This window comes from Phragmites australis, chromosome 18, assembly GCF_958298935.1.
Source record: "Phragmites australis chromosome 18, lpPhrAust1.1, whole genome shotgun sequence".
Lineage (NCBI taxonomy): Eukaryota > Viridiplantae > Streptophyta > Magnoliopsida > Poales > Poaceae > Phragmites > Phragmites australis.
In genome coordinates, this window is record NC_084938.1 from 6,966,006 (window position 1) to 6,987,609 (window position 21,604).

The 21,604-nt window shown below is 44.5% G+C and overlaps 1 pseudogene; it reads right to left on the reverse strand.

Annotated features, from left to right (window-relative positions):
• Positions 1-49: 49 nt before the first annotated feature.
• On the reverse strand, positions 50-12,997 carry LOC133898509 ((DL)-glycerol-3-phosphatase 2-like; annotated as a pseudogene).
• Between the last annotated feature and the right edge of the window lie 8,607 nt (positions 12,998-21,604).

Genomic DNA, 21,604 nt, shown 5'->3' on the forward strand with positions numbered 1-21,604 from the left:
GCGTGACGAGCCCTGAGTTTATGCCACGCCACGCTGATATAGTGACACCTTAACGACTATATATGCCATCAATCGATTTTTCAGCTAACATTCGTACGGAATTTGTCTTATTCACGCAGGCAGTATTTGAATTCTCACATTCTTGTTCACTAGAGTATTCTATTCTTTGTACGAAATTTGTCTTCTCTTTAAAGGGTGGCAAGCGCCATTCGCTAGGTTTGAAGTTCAGGAATGAACTGAGAACTTGGTTTGGCTCCTCTGTGATATGAAACACCCAGCCTCGGTTCTGGGACCATCACCACAGACCTGCAAAAGAAGCACCAGTTTGTAGTCAAAAGTTGCAAAAGGTTGCAAAAAACTACCTATAACAGCCACTTTTTCGCTGCTGCCACACCCGACGGCGCGTCTTCAAAAACCAAGCATTTACTAGGTTCTACATTGCCCTGAAAGAAACGTAAGGCAATTGCATCAGGGGCGAAAGATTTCACACAGCATCCTGAAAGGAACATTGTAATTACAGGTGCATGCACAAAACCAAAGCCAGATGGATGATCACGTGTAAAGAAACTTAACCTGTTGCAACAGCCATTGGTATTCCATTGGCATGAAGATGATGAATCAAACGTAGTACCCCTGCAAGAAACAGGATTAATTTATCAGCTATCATTAGCAAACCATGTATAAACATCTAATTAAGAATGCTACACTCGGAACATTATTACAGTTTAAAGAATTAACTTACTGAACGCAACCACATGACACTTATAGTTAAAAGCAACTTGGTTAGTAATGTAAAAAATATTGTTTCTTCTTCTTTAACATATCCCAGCAGTTAGTAGGACATACCTAAAATACCAGTTGTTACACGAGGTTATATCAAGAAGAACCAATGTAAAGTTTCAAAACTGGGTCTGGGATACAACAAAAAACGTTGCAATTGCTATGGCACCTCTTTCAATAAAAAATAGCATTACACTACATGAATAGTGAGTCCATGGCTGCAGATGCAGTATGATGTCATGTAATCAAAGCGAGTGCAGAGTGGTCACTTGTGCCTGGCACCACGTCACATAATCAAAAGTGGAATTAATATGTTCACAGAAAATGCCTTGCAAATAAATTATCAATATTTGACAATGCTTACTAATAGCAATATATCTGTAGCTATAGTTCAGTTCCTTGCTTTGGTTTTATGATAGCACATTAAATAAGCAATCCAAGACTGTGTCTTGCTAAAAAAAAAAGACAGCCTTTGTTGGGTCCGACCACTCACGAGCGCGACCACTTCGGATTCGTGACAACGCAAGCGATCAGGCTCCTCGACCACCCGAGCGACTAGAAGGAGCGACCAGTCGTACGCGCTCGACCACGACTAGTCTGGCTATCCGTCGTGTACGTGATGCTCTCGATCACGCCGATCGACCAGTAACGCCCAGCAACTCCTGAGTTGCGTACTACTCGGCAAGAACGAAGATTAACATGAACAAAACGTGAAGCTCTCTGGAGGATTTTTTGACTCTATTAACTTGTGACTTGCATGACTAATGTGTCTTTCTTACAAAAATTAGAGATTACAACTCATATTTATAGTGACCTACTAATTCCGAATCCTAACACGAATCGTGTCATCCCACGATCCGACTCCGACTCGAACTCTGTACACATACGAACAATGCTATAGCCGTATACGAACTCCTTGCTTCCGCACTGGCGTGAAACGAGTCCCCGAGGCCCACGGTCAGGATTAAGTCCAACATACCCCCCTAATCCTGACGTGGGTCAAGATCACGAACTCCCAAAAGATATCGCATGACCGCTAGCTTCACCGTCGGCAATGCCTTCGTTAGAGCATCAGTCGCTGCTCCTCCGTGCAGATGAAATCTACCTCAATCTGCCCTTCTTCAACGCACTCACGGATGAAATGAAACTTGGTGTCAATGTGTTTACTGCGGCCATGAAATACTGGATTCTTCATCAAAGCAATCGCTGAATTGTTATCAACAAATAATTTGACTGCTTCGGGCTCTTCTTCTGTCAGCTCCCCCAACAGACTTCTAAGCCACAGTGCTTGGCATGCCACTGCTGTTGCCGCCATAAACTTAGCTTCGCAGGAAGACAAAGCAACCGTTTTTTGCTTCTGCGAGTTCCATGACACCAAGCTCTCATTAATGTAGAAAGCTATACCTCCAGTACTCTTCCTGTCATCTATGGCCAGATCACTATCTGTGTACCCGGTGATTTCTTCTTCTATTCCTCCTCTGGTATACACAATACCATAATGCATGGTGCCCTTCAAATACTGAAGAATCTGGTTTACTGCCCTGTAATGCATCATTGTGGGCTTCTCCATAAATCTGCTTGCCACCCAGACAGCAAAAGAAAGGTCAGGTCTTGTATGGAGTAAATACCTTAGACAACCAATGATACGTCGATACTCGGTTGCATCCACCGACTATCCATCTAGATCCTTATGCAACGCCTTTTGTTCCATGGGGAATTTTGTGGGATTGCAATCCAGCATACCGAATTGACCAAGAACCTTCTTCGCATACGCTGTTTGCTTGATTGTAATTCGCTCATCTTCTTGCGCTACCTCAATCCCGAGATAGTAATTGAACAATCCGAGATTGGTCATCTCGAACTTACTCATCATCTGCTGCTTTAATACGATGATCTCTTCTTGACTTTCTCCTGTCACAATGAGATCATCAACATATACTCCGACTATCACACCTGCAAGACGTGATCCTCTTGTGTATACGGCGTGTTCTTGAGCACATTTCACAAATCCAAGTTGCTTTAAGCTTCTATCAACCCGGATATTCCAGGCCCGTGGCGCTTGCCGGAGTCCATACAACGCCTTGCTGAGTTTGAGCACAAGATGCTCTTTGTTCTTTACTACAAAACCCTCCGACTGGGTCACGCATACTTCCTCTTCGAGCTCACCATTTAAGAATACTGATTTGACATCCAGATGATGAACCTGCTAACCTCGGTTGGCTGCAACAGCAAGGATGATGCGTACGGTGTCCAGCCTAGCCACCGACGCAAACACTTCCTCGAAATTTATTCCTTGCTGTTGTACATAGCCCATCGCGACCAGCCTTGCCTTGTGCTTGATCACATCTCCATCTGCGTTCTTTTTCAGTTTGTAAACCCATTTGAGCCTAATTGGCTTGTGACCAGCTGGCAACGCCATAAGAGTCCATGTGTCATTTTTCTCTATGGACTCGATCTCCTTGGCCATGGCGTCCTCCCAGACCACCCGTGAGTGGCATAGAGCCGCCCACCACCAGCTCAGTGCTAATCGCCACCTCAACATCGAAATCAGATGGCTCCCTGCCGCCTGTACTTGTACACCAGCTCCACTCCATGCTTTCATTGAATTTAACATCACGACTTACATGAATTTTCCCGCGCCTTGAATCAAAGAGACGATGCGCCTTGCAGCCGTCCTCGACGCCAAGATACACCATCGGCTGGCTTCGGTCGTTGAGCTTCTTCAAAAGTGGCGTTGTCACCTTCGCATGTGCAGTGCAGCTGAACACATGAAGGTGCGCCAAATGTGGCCTCCTTCCATTCCAAGCCTTGAACGGGGTGCGTTTGTCCAGCGCCTTCGTCGGCATGCGATTTAGCAGATACACCGCGTGTTGCATCGCCTGCCCCCAAAACCTTCCAGGCACGTTCATGCTCTTGAGGAGGGACCTCGCCATCGCCATCTCGATCCTGTTCCTTCGCTCCACCATGCCGTTTTGCTGTGGCGTGTATGGCGCAGTGAGGTGCCATTTGATCCTGGCCTCCTCGCATAACCGGGTGAACTCAGTAGAGAGGAATTCCCCGCTGCGATCAGTCCTCAACATCTTGATGCGTTGCCCGCTCGTGTTCTCGGCCTACAACTTGAACTTTCTAAACATGGAGCAGGCCTGATCCTTCGTCGTGATCACATACACCCACATCCACCGAGTAAAGTCATCAACAATTAACATGAACTAACTATTACCGGCGAGAGTCGAAGGTGTGATCGGCCCGCATAGGTCAGCGTGTAGCAGCTCCAGTGGCTTCTCTGCCATGAAATTTGCCGCTGCTGGGAATGGCTGCCTTGCCTGCTTTGCCAGCAAACACCCGTGACATAACTCATTCGGGTGTGTGATTGGCGGCACGCCCGCCGCCATCTTCTTGTCAACAAGTAGCTTCATAGCTACGAAGTTGACATGTCTGAGTCTCGCATGCCAAAGCCATGCCGGGTCTTGAAGACTGGCTAAGAGACACACCAGTGTTGCTTGATGCAGCTCGATCTTGTAGAGGCGATTTGGAGTTCACCTCACTTTCATCAGCAACCGTGCAGGACTATTATCATACACACGTAGATGTTCAGCATCCATGATCACCTTGTGTCCAACTTCGGTAAGTTGTCCAAGGCTGATGATATTGCTGCACAGTCTTGGAATGTAGGAGACCTCCTGCAACAGCCACTGTTCACCATTTTTGCAGCTGAACTCGAGAGACCCTAAACCCATGATCTACATAGTGGAGCCATCCCCGAACTTCACCTTGCCAGTGACATATTTGTCCAGCTCTCTGAACTTCTCTTTGTCACCGGTCATGTGATTACTGGCTCCATTGTCCAGGTACCAGACCTCAGAGCTGGAACCTCCTTCCGTGGTGTCGCGCAGTTCCGGCTTCAACTTCTCCTCATTTAGCAGCACGGCTCCCCGCTGGTGCTGCTGTTCTTGTGCTGGCTCTTTTGACACTATGAGTAGCAGGGTCGGCTCGGTGTCATTAGCATGAGTGAGATGTGTCTCCTCTTCCTTCTTCTTCGGTGCCTTACACTTGTTCGTGTAGTGCCCCATCTTGTAGCAGTTGTAGCACTTGATGTGCTCTTGTTGCAGCGACCGCCGCCTGAGCTGCTCTCCTCATCATTGCACAACATTCCGCCACGACCACCTCTTCCACGGCCTCTGTCGCGTCCACGACCACCCTGGCCGTGGTTGCTGCTATCTGCAGCAAGGTGGGATTTGCCCTTGTTGCTTGATGAGGAGTTGCCACCATCCTTCTTCTGCTGCGCCTGTCACTCGGCCTGAGTGAACAGGAGCTGGCTGTCGACGATGCTATTGCCACCAGATGCACGTGGGCGAGCATGTTCTTCAAATGCCTTAAGCCACCCCACGGCTTCCTTGAACGGCATCTTATCGAGGTCGTAGAACTTCTCGATCCCGATGATCACACTCAAGAATCGATCTGGCACGGTGTTGAACAGCTTTTTGATCAATGCAGCGTCGTCGAGCGTCTCCCCCAAATTTACGTATCTGACGGACATGGTGTTGAGCCTTCTGGCGTACTAGTCCTGGCTCTCTCCCTCCTGCATACGCATGGCGTTGAAGTCGCTCTTCAACGTTAGAAGCCGTGCGTTCTTGACACGATCTGCGCCAAATGAACCTTGTCTTGAGACAATCCCAGACCTCCTTCATAGTTTTTTTTTCTTGCCACCTGCATTAGGAGATCCTCCGGGAGCGCTTGGAAGAGATGTGACCTCGCCTTCTTGTCCTTCTTCTCGTCGATGGCCGCACTAGCTGCTGGCTCGACTGCCTCCCAGACGCCTTGATCTTCCATCATCGCCTGCACGCGAATCACCCAGCTCGTGTAGTTTGTCGCCATCAACTGTGGGTACAGGAATGGCCCACCGCCGCTCTCCCATGCTACCTCGCCCTGAGGAACGATCGACATCTTCACAAGTTAGTGCTGCACCCTACCAGCTCTGATACCAGATGTTGGGTTCAACCACTGAATCATGAGCGTGACCACTCCGGATTCGCGACAACGCAAGCGACCAAGCTCCTCGACCACCCGAGCGACCAGTCGTACGTGCTCGACCACGACTAGTCTGGCTATCCGCCGTGTACGTGCTGCTCTCGATCACACTGATAGACCAGCAATGCCCAGCAACTCCTGAGTCGCGTACTACTCGGCGAGAACGAAGATCAACAGGAACAAAACGTGAAGCTCTTTGGAGGATTTTTTGACTCTATTAACTTGTAAGTTGCATGACTCTATGTCTTTCTTACAAAAATTAGAGATTAAAACTCATATTTATAGCGACCTGCTAACTCAGAATCCTAACACGAATCGTTCCATCCCACGATCCGACTCCGACTCGAACTTTGCACACATACGAACGACGCTATAGCCATATACGAACCGTATATGAACTCCTTGCTTCCGCATTGGCGTGAAATGAGTCCCCGAGGCCCACGGCCAGGATTAAGTCCAACAGCCTTCAGCAAGAAGTTGCCAAATGTCCAAAGCAACCTTTGCAACTGAACATATGAACGAATAATGGCAGGTCAATTCCGTTCCTATCCACATAGTTCAAAATTTCGTTCCTATCTAGCCGCAACAATTCAGTGGACAAAGCAAATCATCAAGACATAGTTCTCCTACATTCATGCAAAGTTGAACTGTAGGCATGTCGTTTGTCCTAGCAACAAACAAAAAATTCTATGAGATCTTCATCTTCTGCTCACCTGGCAGTTTAGTGCAGGACGGGAAAAGCTCCTGGAGCATGCTCTCGCGCTCCTCGAGGAACTGATCAGGGGTGAGCAGGCCGTCGAGGCCGCGCTCGTCGACGAAGATGCGCGCCGACTCAGCGTCCTTCTTGCCCATCTTGGCCTTGAGGGACCAGTCGAACACCTTGCCGTACCTCGCCAGGATCTTCTCCTGCACCTCGGTGTAGAACCCCTCCGTATCTGCGCCCGCATCAGACATACACACAATCATCAGTGCACCCGCCATCACCATGGAATTGGGCCAAGAACAACCCCAAGAAGATTGGAGAGCACCTGGAACTGCCTGTAGTGCAGTTGGTAAAGCTCAAGGGAGGAGCCGGCAGTCCACGGCTCCAACCCTGCTCCTGCAGTGCCTCCAACGAAGGCGGGGATTTGCTCGGTTGCCACTATTTATATTAGTATTTTAATAAATTATCACACAACTTTTACTAACACATTAATATATGGGTCATGCTGACAATTCTTAATTTTCCCAGTGAAGGCTGGGGTCAAAGACCCTATATTGTGAAAAGAAGTACCGAGATGGCGGCCCTGGGCTGTGTCGAAGGTGACGTGCGAGATGGCGGCTCTGGACTACGCCGCCACTGACGCTGGGCTCACCTCTTCGGCGCCAGCGGATGCCATTGGCGCGTGTGAGAATCTCGTCGGATTGGCGAGCTCATCTCCAGCCGACGGCTCTGCTTCAGGGTTAGGGGTGAGGGACCAATTTTGAGCCCAGTCTGAGCCGGGCCGGGCTGGGCTGGGCTAGATTAAACTCGGGGGTTTGGTTTTATGGACCGAGCCCAGCCTTGAACCGATCGTAGGGCCGGGCTATCGAGTTGGGGTCAAAATAGTCCAGCCTAAAAACCAGAGTTGTTCTTGAATTTTTTTTATATTTTTTTCCAAATTTTTTAAGATTACATGCCTGTTTCAAAACTAATGAAGTCTGCTTTATCCTCGCCCATTCAGCAGTGTATTTAATAATCGGGCAGAGAAAGGTCTTGCCCATTCAGTAGGCGAGACCTTGTTCTCGCCCGTTAAACGGGCGAGGCCTTCATTCGATTTAATAAAACTGCAGAACTATATATATATATATATATATATATATATATATATATATAATTAGTTTTTTAATAGAATTTGTATTCGGTAAATTGAAAAATATTGCACATTAATTTTCTCAATTTTTTTATTTATTTGGTGTAAAAGCGTGTGGAATTTTTTATACCAAGTGACTTTGTGAGAATACAAAATCTAATTTGTTTAATAATAGTAGTTATAAAGCACAAATATCATATAACCCGGCAAGAAGTTTACATACGCTGATAAACATTACATGAGACATAAGGTTTTTCATTGCTGCGCGAATGGACCATAATCGTAAAGAGATGACAACCAACGTTGGCATGTATGGTACGCCTAAAGACTAATCTAATAGCGTGCCGCTGCTAAAACTAATATGTCTTAAAGAATGAAAATAGGTCGAGGTACAATAGATTCTCTCTATTAAGTGCATCTAGGATATTTACCCTTTCTTAGGGCATCAGGCCCCCGCCTTAGTGCGACGGGCCATCTCTCATTTCCTTTTCCTCTCTGCTTCACGTGCTTGAGCCGCAGCGCGCTCCTTCACGGCGTTCCTGATGCGCTCCTCCTCCTACCGCTTCATCCATAGTTCCTTCTGATGTCGCTTGTATTCGCGGCATTGGTAAGCTTCCCTCCTCCACCGCATCTCCATGTCCACCTACCATTTCTGGTCCTTATTTTGCTCCATATCGAGTCATTGCATGAAGTCGCAGATAGGTGGAGGAGACTGGATAAAAGAAACAAGAGGGGAGATTAGTAAGAGAGCGCATAAAATCGTGTGGAAAGTGCCACATGAGTGATTTATGTCGCTATACTGGTGGGTACTCATACGGTCCATGTCGAGGCTTGTCGTACTGATAGTTGACACACATGAAGAAGTGTAGGCTATATGTGTAGGATATGTCCAAGCTATAGGATACGATGCGTAAAGCTCTGTCGTATAATATATGATTAAAGGTCAGGCGTATGACCTCGATGAAGGATTTCAATGGTGCCAACATCCATTCCTCTAAATGTTTTGACTATTATGGCCACTCACATGAGTGGCATACTTGGTACCTAGAAGTATCAGAGTGGTCACTAACATCAAGCACAAGTAATTCGTAGAGCAGATATGTCTCATAATTGTCAGAATTGTGACTAACATCTAACCCAAGGTATTCTTGATGGAATCTGATGTGATAGGTTAAAGCTAAGTTATTTGGACTGTTCGTGTGTAAAGCATTAGTCAGGACAGAGGTGTTGTCATTTCATGGTAAAAGCTGAGTCGTGTGTTCACTTCGTGTCTAAAGCTTGAAGCACGACATATGTGTTGTCATTTCACGCTTAAAGCTCTATCATGTGGTCACTTCATGTGTAAAGTGTGAGTCACGACAAGGATGCTCTGCTGCAGCAAGGTGTCGTTATTTCTTGCAAAAAGCTGAGGCGTGTGGTCACTCAATATTGCCTCATCTGTCCTCTACTGCTGGGACATCTTGTCTACAAACACAACCCAATCGAGTCTCTACTGGTAGTTGGTACACATAAAGAAGCGTCTACCATAGGTGTAGGAGATGTTACTACTTACAATGTCATTACATGTTCAGATTGACGTAACTTGTCGCTACCACCTTTTAAGAGCAATGTGTCCAAACGCTGCCGACTACTCAGAGTCGCTATAGGAAGGCATCCAATGCATGCACTATCTCTAAATTACATACCTACACTTGGTCCATACACCATCGAGACTTGTTGTATATAAACAAAACTCAATCTATTCTCAACTCACACATCTTCTGACCTCGAATTGAATCGAGACAATGGCGTTTCCTCAACCTCTCGATGGCCCGATCGATCCACCACCTCCACACCCCTATTTAGACATCCATGACAGAGATTTCTACGGAAACCATAATGCTCTTCCTTGCTCGTTTAGGCCACTATGTCGATATGGAGATGATATTGTAGTCCAGGTTTATGAGCATTTTGGTGACACAGGCCATCGCTTCTTCCGTTGTCCACATTTCAGAGTACGAACAAATAGGATCTACTTTCTTACCTATTTTCTCAACACTATTTACTTATTTCATCTATCACTTATTCCAGATGGATGATTGTGGGTTCCAGTACTGGATTGACCCGCTGATAGAACCACACATTCAAGAATACATCCGTCACCTGCACGTCATTATCGAGGAACTACAGGAACAATTGCGCAAAGAGAGATGCAACAACGTCAGAAGGCACTATATCCCACCTCGCATGGCAGGTCGGAGGAACAACTAGGAGGATGTGTTCTAGCGGTCGGTCGAGGATTTGATTTCATATTTGACCTGTACTATGTTACCATTCTCTAAATGTGTGAATCCCAATATGTACCTAGGAGTAATCAAGAGCTTGCTCCCCCACAACCATCACCACCGACGCTCTATGGTGACGTGTTACCTCGGCATTTTATTATATTTTCTTGTACCGTGTTGTTCGTAATTGAATAAATTGTACCCCGTTATATAACATTTTATTGTATTTGCAAGTGTTATAGTAGTAGGATTTTTTTATGCGAAAGCTTTTTATTTTGAAAGTTGCAAGTGAACGATTTGAAAGAGGATATGACCGCATGATGGTCTTCCTTGGCATCGATCAAGAACACAGTTAATAAAAACATAGCGGATAATAAAGATCTCACATTGACATCCAACATGATATGATAGGCAAATAATATAAATACTAGCACGGAGTACATGTAAAATAGTAACATAGAGTACTACTACATAACACCCCGAAACTAACAATGATATAGAATCCTACAGGTTATGTCCCCTATTAGGGACAACACCCCTGGTCGCATCTGTCCTGGGGACCCTACACCTCATCGCTCGCACGTGGTGACCTGAGTACGTCAGGTGGTCCGGTGGAACAACCGGCCGCTCAGGTCGGCCAGACGGTGGAGTGGCGTAGTCGTCCTGGGAGGGCTGAGTCCCCAGGAGTGGCGCACCAGGTAGCTGTGACACACCGAGCTCGTTGCTCTATACGAAGATGAAATCGTACCCAGAGACCTGACTAACGTCCCTGCTAAGCAGCTCTATGTAGCTACCCTGTGCCTCTACTTCCCGAAGATCGTCGAACTCTACACATGGAACAACAAAGAAATAACAATATGGCATACATGAAGCGAGTGGCCTACCTGCGCCGGGGACGCGAGAGCACGAAGGACTTGTGTCCGCAAAGGAAGGGTGCGTCGCACTGCTGAAGGCGTGGAAGTGGCCAGTGGAATCGTAGCATGGGTCACCGGCGTCAGAGAACGAAAGTCGAGGCAACATGCCACTGTAAAGAGGGGGCGCGGATGACCCTTTCTGTGGCAGTACGTTGTAAAATATCATCGGCTGTGAGGATGATATGTAGACCCTAGGACCACATGTGATAAAGGCACCGATGATATTTTCCAACTTAGGTGATATTTGTTATGATATTTTCCAAATTCACCCTATCTCAAGTTTTTTTGGATTCCCCAGAAACTTGTCGTTTGCAACTTACACTAAAAGGCAGGTAGTAAGCCAAAAAAACTAGGACTTTAAATGCCGTTCCATCAAACGAGATCATCTAGATCTTTATAGTTTAAGTGTATAACTTGTCTCCTAACCAAATTCCATTGTCCAGGGCTGCTCCCATTCCAGTTGCGTAGGCACTACACATCTAAGAAGATTTTGTTTTAAAAAAGTCAAACTTTATTAGTTTTGACTGATAATTAGTCATATTATATGCATGTTTAGTATACAAAATTTATTTCAATAGCTTTATATTTCAAAGTATTTTTAATATGATGTTGATTTTATAACAATTGATAAATTGTCAAAATTTATTTTTATGACTTTTTCAAAATAAAATATCTTGAATGGAGGGAGTAATTCTTAAAACACAAGGATGATCTTAACATGGTGGGGCGTTCTTCCAGTAGCGGTTGTTGCACTACTCGTGATTCCTCCCGGCAAAGTATGACGCTTCATGTTCATCTAGATCACTTGGGGCCATGACAGGGCTTTGAATGTTGAGTAAGAAACTGTCAGTTCTATCAGCGAGGCCAGTCCATCTAGCTAGCTTAGTCATGCTTTATCCAGGAACTGGGGTTCGTTATCCCTGAAAGTGCAGCAATTTTCTATTCCCTGATGCCCCCTATTCCCAGTGCTTTCACGTTTTCTTTGGCACCTCTCTAACCCTCCTGGGCATATCCCGTTTCTCTTTCTCATTGTAACCTATTTGACATGTTCAGTAGTAGGAAATGTGGACGAACAGGTTGAGAGCTTGTGGCTACTTAGGTGAAAATAGAGCAATATATGTACTAACATTGTTTACATAGGCAAATGTTGTTGGGGTATTTGCTTGGTAGGACATTAAGTGCACCTTTTAGACACTTGCAAGCTGAACGGTAAATACTTTATGGGTGCAAGTGTGGTGTTGTTAACATTGGACCCGATCATATTTGATCTTTTTTTTTCCCGAAAGAACCAGGGGAGGGGGCTTTCCACCCTAAAATTTTTCATTTGAAAGATAAGGAAAAACACGTATTACATCAGCAACACAAAGACAACACAACAGTGCACAGCTCCCTTTACAAGTCGAAGACATGAGGGCCGAGACTTGAATGATCTGCTTCCACCCCTATCAAACCTGACGAACACGTTGCTCAGATGTGCGAGCTTCATTGTTATGAATATGATGGTACGAGTATATGCCAAGCTACTAGTCTCATGCCAAACATATAGGATGCATCATGGAAGATGGTAGGGTAAGCATATGGGGGACACTACTACAGAACTGGTTAAAAGTAGCGTTCCATCAGTACCAATTGAATAGTAATCATCACTGAAAATATATCAGTGCCGATTCTTAACCTCTCGCGCTCGAATCATGGTAAAACTGCTAAGAACCGGCACTGACACGTACTATCAATGCCGATTTGTAACAAAAACCAGCACTGATAGTATCAGTCTCGGTTTTTAATACGAACCGGCACTAAAGCCTCATTTGGACCTAAAATTTCAATGAAATAGGATTTTGGCTCACTCCACACACGTCCGCTCGGCTCGGTTACGACTCAGTCCTTTCTCTCTCGACCTTATCCTCTCTTTCTCTCTCACCCTCACGTCCTCATCCTCACGTGACATTATCCTCTCAGTTTCTCCCCCATCTCCCCCCCTTCCCGATCCAAATCTCCCCGTGAGCTCCTGCCGGTCCCACCACACCCGCACGTTCCTCGAGTTTGTGCCCGTGTAGAGCAGGTTCCCCACCAAGGCCAGCGAGTACACGTGGCCGTCCTCCTTGACGAGCGACCCCAGGAGCCCTGTCTTGGCATCCGACATACCCATGATGTCGGTGCTGAGGCTCGGGAGCTGCATCCACGGTTACTCTCCTTCCCCGTCTCGATGTACCACTGGAGGGGAAGGGAAGGGCGGCGGCCGAGCACTTGAGCAGCAGGATCCAGAATGGCGGCGGTGGCCAAGTGGCGGGATCCAGCACGGATGGATCCAGAGTGGCAGCGGGTTCCAGAGTGACGGCGGTGGCCAAATGGCGGGTTCTAGCGTGGTGGGATCCAGAGTGGCGGCGCCGGCTGAGCGGAGTGGAGCGCTATGGCTGAGCATGTGCTGTGGCGGCGGCCTTCGAGCCGCCGTGTTATATTGTTGGCAGGAGCATGGGCACGACACCAGCTTCCTCTCTGGCAGCTGTAGTGCCTGGCGGGAGCGGCATACGAGCCAATTCGGATGCCGCTCCCGCCGCCACCAATTTTCTCTTTTTTTATTCACTGGAAATAACAACCGGTTGACAACTGGTACTGATACTAGTAGAGTATCAGTACCAATTAAAGAGTGTCGGTTTTTCAACCAGTACTCTTATGGCTTTTTGTAATAGTAGGATAGAAGGAAAAGTTGGTGTGTAAAGTCCCACTCCATTCTCCATTCGGCAGCTATGAGAAGATTCTTTTCAAGCCTGCGTGGCATGTAATCATGCATATGCATTGTCAAGTTAGAGATCGGGTTCTCATAGCCATAGGTAGCATGAGTAGGGTCCCTTTGTAGAAAGGGTCTCATTATAACATCTCTCCACGTTGCTTTTGCTTGCTGTGGACATGGGAGATCAATGTTCCTGTATTCGTCTAGCTAGGGTTGTACACATTATCCATGTGTTCCTACGTACTTTCACTACGAATTTTCTATCTAGATAATTGTGGGAAGCGTTGAATCTAGGCCGTTCGATGAATAGATGCTACTCCTTCTAATCATAAATACATGTCATTTTAAAAAGTTCAATCAAACTTTAACACTTTGACTAACAATAGGTTTCAAAATATTTAGTTTGAAAAATCTAAAAATCATATGTATAGTTTTGTCTTCAAAAAGGCTTTCATAATATCATAAATTCAATGGATTTATAAATATTATGAGAAATGTAATTTCAAGAGAATATATGCAATGATTCTCATTGATGATTTCAGGTGTATTTATACACCAATTACAGAGTTTGTTGCGGATAGTTAGCCTATACAACCGACTACAATCATATTTGATACATGAGTTCATGAGCTGTTGCTGGACGGATATAGTGCCAGATGAGCCGGGATAGGGAATATCCAATAGCACCCCACAATGTCAACTGGGAGAGGATCTCAAGTTGAGACTAGAGCAAAATTTGGTGAAGACCTTAGTCGGCGATCCCTTCGAAAAGACATCAGCGTATTGTAGATGCGTTGAACATGCAGAATGTGCACCTTGACAAGTGTGACCCGTTCACAAATGAAATAAAGATCCATTTCGATGTGCTTGGTACATTGATGATGGAATTGGTGGAGAGGTATACAGAGTTGATGTTGTCATAGCAGAGCACCGTGGCTTTCGTCAGGGGTTGGAGAAGCTTGTGGAGGAGCTGGCGAACCCAATAGGCCTCGACGATGCCATTTGTGTCACCACGGTATTTAGCCTCTACGTTGGACCATGACACAGTGTGCTGCCTCTTCTAAGACCAAGAGATGTGGTTGAGAAATACACAATACCTAGACGTTGAGTGGCGTGTGTCGGGCAGCCAGCCAAATCCGTGTTAGAATAGATGACGAGCTCATGTGAAGGCGATCGGTGAAGTTGCAATCTGTGATTCAGCGTACCTTTGACATACCGGATGATACGCTTAAGCAACTGAAAATGTTACTCACAATGATCGTTCATATCCAAGCATATCTGTTGGACAGTGTGGAATATCTGGTCTGGTGAATGTCAGGTACTGAAGAGCGCCGACCAAACTGTGGTATAGTGTTGGATTACTCATGGGTTGGCCGGCGTCAGCAGGTAGCTTGGAGCGAGGCTCTAGTGGAGTGGCGCAAGGATTGCACTGTTGCATGTTGGCGTGCTCCAAAATGTGGACGGAGCTTGTGATGGGAAGACGAGAGCCATCACCGACTAAGATGTGCGAAGAGGAGTTGTCATTGGTCATGGCAGCGAGAGATGGGAGCGCCAAAGATCGGGATTAAGCTGATACCATGTGAGAAATGTAATTTCAGAGAATATTTGCAGTGATTCTCATTGATGATTCTGGGTGTATTTATACACCAATTATAGAGTTTGTTATGGATAGTTAGACTATACAATCGATTACAATTATATCTGATACGTGAGTTCAGAGCTATTGCCGGATGGATACAGTGCCGGATGAGCCAGGATAGGGAATATTTAATAAATATATTCTAATAGAAAATAGTGATCAAAATTATATATTAATGATCATATCTTATCTAAAATAATATGTATTTATAATCGGATGGAGTACTTTAGCTAGAACTGCAGTGGATCATAAGTGCATCCTCTCTCAATCTCAAGCAGTGGATCGATCATAAGAAGCCTGGCCGATGAATAGGGCTCATTGGTCCCACCGACATTCCCTCCTAAGAAACTGGTGGTTGTCCACATGGCGGTGAGCCTTGACCAAGTGCAGAAGTGATGACAAATCGTTCAGGTTTGGTTATGTGGATGGCTTAATGGTTGAGCGAGGTAAAATTTTCAACAATGTTGGTGAAACCATAGGAGCGGCAAGCAAGTGACGTCTATAGTATCACTCACACTCTAGGTTTGTTCTTACGTGTCTTTTTAAGATAGAATTTTCTTTCAGTAGCATGTGATGTTTTGTGTCAACAGCGAGATGTCTGTCACTATACCAAAACAACTCATCAGTACCGGTTCAAAATTATCGTCATCAGTGACAGATTTTGAACCAATACTGATTACTCGGCACTGATAGTCACTGACTATCAGTACCGGGTATGGAGCCACCAACTGGCACTAATAGTCGGTCTCGATTCAACATTTTTCGGGCTAAAACAAGTTTCAATTTTTTTTTTCGCGACCAGAGGCTACCCACCCGACTACGCCTAATATTCGCAAAGTCACGTGATATTCGCTCATATACGACAATAAAGACTCGAACTCAAGACCTCACAGTCTGTGCGTATGCACGACCGCTCTAACCATCTCAGCTATCGTCTGTTTGTGAGTATAGAAGCAAAATAAATCATTTTAACATCTTCTGACCGAACATTTGAATAGCTATTTGGATATCTGAATGATCTCAAATAAAAAAATAATCAACTATAAAGTTGTAGATCTCGTCAAGAGATACAATTTTCATATAAAGTTTTTCCCCATCCGACTTCGTGTGAAAAAGTTATGAATTTTTTTAATGTGAGCTGTCATCGACAACTGCTGCATCTTTATTATAATTATTTGGGCATTTAAATGACTCAAATTAAAAAGTTTTCAACTACAAAGTTATAGATCTCATCGAGAGCTATAATTTTCATAGAAAGTTTTTCCTCATCCGACTTAGTGTGAAAAAGTTATGAATTTTTTAAGATGAGCTATGATAGTAACAATTATTAGTATCAGTTCGTAACTAGAACCACATATAATGAGTTGTGATAGTAACAATTATCAGTGTCGGTTCGTAAGGTAACAATTATCAGTGTCGGTTCGTAAGGTGCTAGCTATGACAGTAATAGTTATCAGTGTCGTCTCGTAAGGTAACAATTATCAGTGTCGGTTCGTAAGGTGCTAGCTGTGACAGTAACAATTATCAGTGTCGGTTCGTAAGGCTAGCTGTAGATACAGAGGTCGCATATAATGAGTTGAGCAACTTTGAGTTTGTTGATGAACATGTTCTGCAGAATAATATGCTTCAAATGAAGGAGTTATCCTTGGGGCCTTCTGTTGATGTAGGTGATGGACTGACGGGCTCACAGCCGGAGGTGCTTCCGGTCATCTTGCTGCTGGGGCTCTCAGATGCTGCATCTCCTAGTGAGGGGGCTGGACGGCTTGGCGCGGGACTGCTGGTCGTTCTTTCGCCCCTCGCGGACGCTCGTTGGTCGGCCGCGGTGCTGCGTGATATCACTGATGGCAGCACCACTCGTCGCCGAGTAATTGATGTTGGGGATGATGTGCGATCTGTTGCGGGATCGGCTGCGCTATCACGCGTGGATGGATGGCGTTCGTCAGTGGAGCTGCAGAAGGCCGGTGACATCAATAATGCAGTTGGATGTTTTCTTGCTGATGAAGGTGGGCGGCGGGAAGTGGAACTGACGGCACCTTGCTCACCGGTGCTTGTGTCCGTCACTGCTCGCTGGCCCTCAGAGCTACTACTGGATATTGCTGTCCGCGGGAGGAATGAGGTGCTGCATGAAGGTACTCAGCCAACGCTAACTGATGTTGTTGATCTTCCAATCAAAACACATGTCTCAAGCGATTTCCATGGCCTTCCGTGTCACATGTTACAGGCGCTCTCCAAACAAAATGGTATTCGAGCTAATATGTCTAATATAGCAATGGTGGATGCTTTGCTTGGCCTGGACACTGTGGTGGGAATTGAAAGGATTTCTGTTTTGAAGAAAAATACAAATGCCCGGAGTGTGACGATGTCGGATGTGGATAATATCACTATCATTCCTGGGGGGGACAGATCGGGCTCAAGAAGGAGCAAAAGAACAGCAGCACGTGGTGACGAAGATATGCTGTAGAAGGCAAAAATGTTGGCAGCAAAGAAGAACTTAGATGATGGTATGTCTAACAATTCCTTTGTCTCTATGCCTTTTGATAATATTACCTCCAATATATCTAAGCTAGGTGTTTCTATGGGTAGAAATAATAATAATATCATGAACTCTGTTATTTCTATTAAAAATATAGAAGTAGATCACAGTTGCTGCTAAAAAACTTAATTCAAAAGGTAATGCTAAGTCTCTTCTTTGCCCTGATAATATTGAGAATGAAGATGATATGGATGCCCTTGATGCGCACCTCACTCACATATGTCGTGATTTAACTGAGGTCCTCAATGATGAGGGTCTAGATCAAATATGTTATGATCTAGACACTGTGCCAAGGAAGAAAAAATCTAATTCTATAAAAAAGCAGGGCAAAATAGAACGCCCTAGCAAAAAGCCAATCACCCCTTCGAAATTAGTTATCCAATGAAAGGACTATTCTGGAATAACAGAGGTCTGTGAGACTTGAGTAAACATAATTTTATCTCGGATACGGTAAAAGAACACCACCTAGATTTCCTTGCTATTATGGAGACAGGAAGAAGTGTTTTCCATGATTCAACGCTTCGACACCTATGCGGTGAGCTTGAGTTCTTGTGGCATACTATGCCTCCGCGAGGACGATCTGGTGGAATTCTCATCGGAGTCAATACATCTATATTTGATATTGGCTCTATCGTTGAAGGAGATTTCTATTCTAAGTTCCTTCTAAAAAATAAAGAGGATGGCTTCACATGGGCTCTATACGCAGTCTATGGACCAGCCCAAGATGAGTTCAAATATGAATTCTTAACAGAAATGGCTAATGTTTGTAGTGCTGAAACTCACCCAATTTTGATTGGGGGGGGGGGGGGGATTTCAATATTATGCACAGACCGGAGGATAAAAATAATGACAACTTTGATCTATGCTAGCCCTGTTTGTTCAATGCTGTAATTGAAATATTGGATTTACGGGAGATCGAGATGAAAGGGCGCCAGTATACATGGGCTAATGATCTTGATCCTCCAACTTTCGAAAAACTTGATAGGTTTCTGATGAGTACTGAGTGGGAAGGTAAATATCCGATGGTCTCCGTTGAGGCTATGGATAGAGCAAGATCAGACCATACTCCGTTATTGCTCAATACAGGAGCTTCCTCTCATTACGGAGGTCGACCTCCGTTCAAATTCGAATTGGGATATTTAATTAGAGAGGGCTTCTATGAGATGGTTGCTAATATTTGGCAAAAGGACCATCGGGGAAACAACGCCATTGAGATATGGCAAAATAAAATTAGAGCCCTCAGGAAATATTTGAGGGGTTGGGTCAAACACACTGCTGGAATCTTGAAGAAAGAAAAGAAGCAGCTGGCCAATAAAATTGATGAGCTCGATAAGAAGGTGGAAACAACACCCTTATCACCAAATGAGGTGGCTCTCAAACATTACCTCAATGAGAGGCTCGCACATCTGCTGCGAGAAGAAGAGCTCAAATCCTATCAGCGTGCCAAAGTGAAAGAGCTACTTGAGGGTGACAATAATACCAAATATTTCCAATTGGTAGCTAGTGGTAAACACCAGAAACAACGGATATACAAATTAGAGGATGAGAATGGCTCCCATATCAGGGAGCTTGAACTCAAAAGCATATCACCAAATACTACAAGGGTTTATTCAGCAAGACAGAGTTTAATACTTTTGCTTTGGATGAATCAATTACAAATGACATACCCCAAGTGAGTGAACAAGAAAATGCAATAGTCACTGCACCCTTCGCTGAAGACGAGGTGCGACAAGCAATCTTCCAGATGGAGCATAATAAAGCTCCTGTCCCAGATGACTTCCCGACTGAATTTTATCAAGTACTCTGGGAGGTGATCAAGGGTGAACTCCTGAATCTGTTCACTGATTTCCATCAAGGGCGACTGGCTATATACAGCCTTAATTTCGGCGTTATCACGCTTATCCTGAAAAAAAGGAAGCGCTGAAAATTCAAGAGTACCGCCCTATTTGTCTGTTAAATATTAGCTTTAAGATATTCACCAAAGTTAGCACTAACAGAATAAGTACTGTTGCGGAGAAAATTATAAGGCCTACACAGACCGCTTTTATGCCGGGTCGCAACATAATGGAGGGAGTAATAATTTTACATGAAACAATCCATGAATTGCACAGGAAGAAGCAAAACGGTATAATTTTGAAGATTAATTTTGAAAAGCCTATGATAAAATTAAATGGTCCTTCTTACAACAATCTCTTCGAATGAAGGGTTTCTCGACACAATGGTGCGGATGGATCCAGGATTTTGTTTCAAGGGGTCATGTTGGAATCAAGATAAATGATGACATTGGCCCCTGTTTCCAAACAAATAAAAGACTTAGACAAGGAGATCCCCTTTCCCCTATCCTATTTAATATTGTAGCAGATATGCTTACATTATTAATATCAAGAGCCAAAAGTGATGGCCAAATAACAGGTGTGGTTCCACATTTGGTAGATGATGGGCTATCAATTTTGCAATATGCAGATGACACTATCATTTTTATGGACCATAATATGGAACGGGCAAAGAACATGAAACTACTTCTATGTGTTTTCGAACAACTTTCGGGGTTAAAAATAAACTTCCATAAAAGTGAGTTGTTTTGTTATGGAGAAGTAAAGGAATGTGAAGAACAATATGCACAGTTATTTGGGTGTGATATTGGTACACATCCATTTAAATATCTTGGCATTCCAATGCATCATAGAAAGCTTCGAAATAGCGACTGGAAGGGGGTGGAGGAAAGATTTGAGCATAAATTGAGCAGTTGGAAAGGGAAGATGATGTTAGCTGGGGAAAGATTAGTCCTCCTTAATTCAGTTTTGAGCAGCCTTCCAGTGTTTATGATGTCCTTCTTCGAGATCCCTTATGGTGTCCTAAAGAGACTGGATTATTTACGATCTAGATTCTTTTGGCAAGGGGATAATCACAAATTAAAAGAAATATCGATTAACTCGTTAGGATATACTTTACCAACAAAAGGACCTGGGTGGTTTGGGAATTACTAATCTCTCGGTCAACAATATTTGTCTTCTCAGCAAATGGCTGTTCAAGCTCCTTAATGAGTACGGGGTTTGGCAAAAACTGCTCAGAAACAAGTATCTTGGTTCCAAGGCACTCACACAAGCACAAGGCAAACCAGATGATTCTCATTTTTGGTCTGGCCTTATGAAGATTAAAAAAGAATTCCTAAAATGGGGTTCTTTTCAGGTACAGGATGGATGCCAGACTCGATTCTGGAATGATATCTGGCTGGGCAATAGTCCATTAAGCACGCAATTCCCAACTCTTTATAAGGTTGTGCAGCATAAGGAGGCCACAGTCGCGGAAGTAATGCGAAGCATACCGCTTAACTTATCTTTCTGGCGACCAATTGTGGGTGATAAACTAATTGAATGGCAAATGTTAACCTTACAATTAGTCCACATAAACCTCTCTAATGAGAAAGATACCTTCAGGTGGGTTCTTAATGGAAGTGGATTATATACAGTCCAATCCATATATAAGAAAATGATGCATCAACCCATTACGAACTCCCACAAGTGGTTATGGCAGCTGAAACTCCCTTTAAAAATAAAGATTTTTCTATGGTATATAGGCCGCGGGGTTATTTTGACCAAAGATAATTTGGCAAAAAGAAAGTAGGAGGGTAGTCTAAAGTGCTGCTTCTGTAATCACAATGAAAGTATACAACACCTCTTTTTGGAATGTTCCATAGCTAATACCATTTGGCACATTGTCACAATAGCCTTGAGAATAAAAAGACCAAGGAACATATCTCATATTGTGGGCAATTGGCTATAGGAGTTGGGATCAAAGATAAAGAAAAGAATTTTGGTCGGGGTTGCCACTATTTTTTAGCTATTTGGTTTTGTTGCAATGATATTGTGTTTAATAAAAAAAC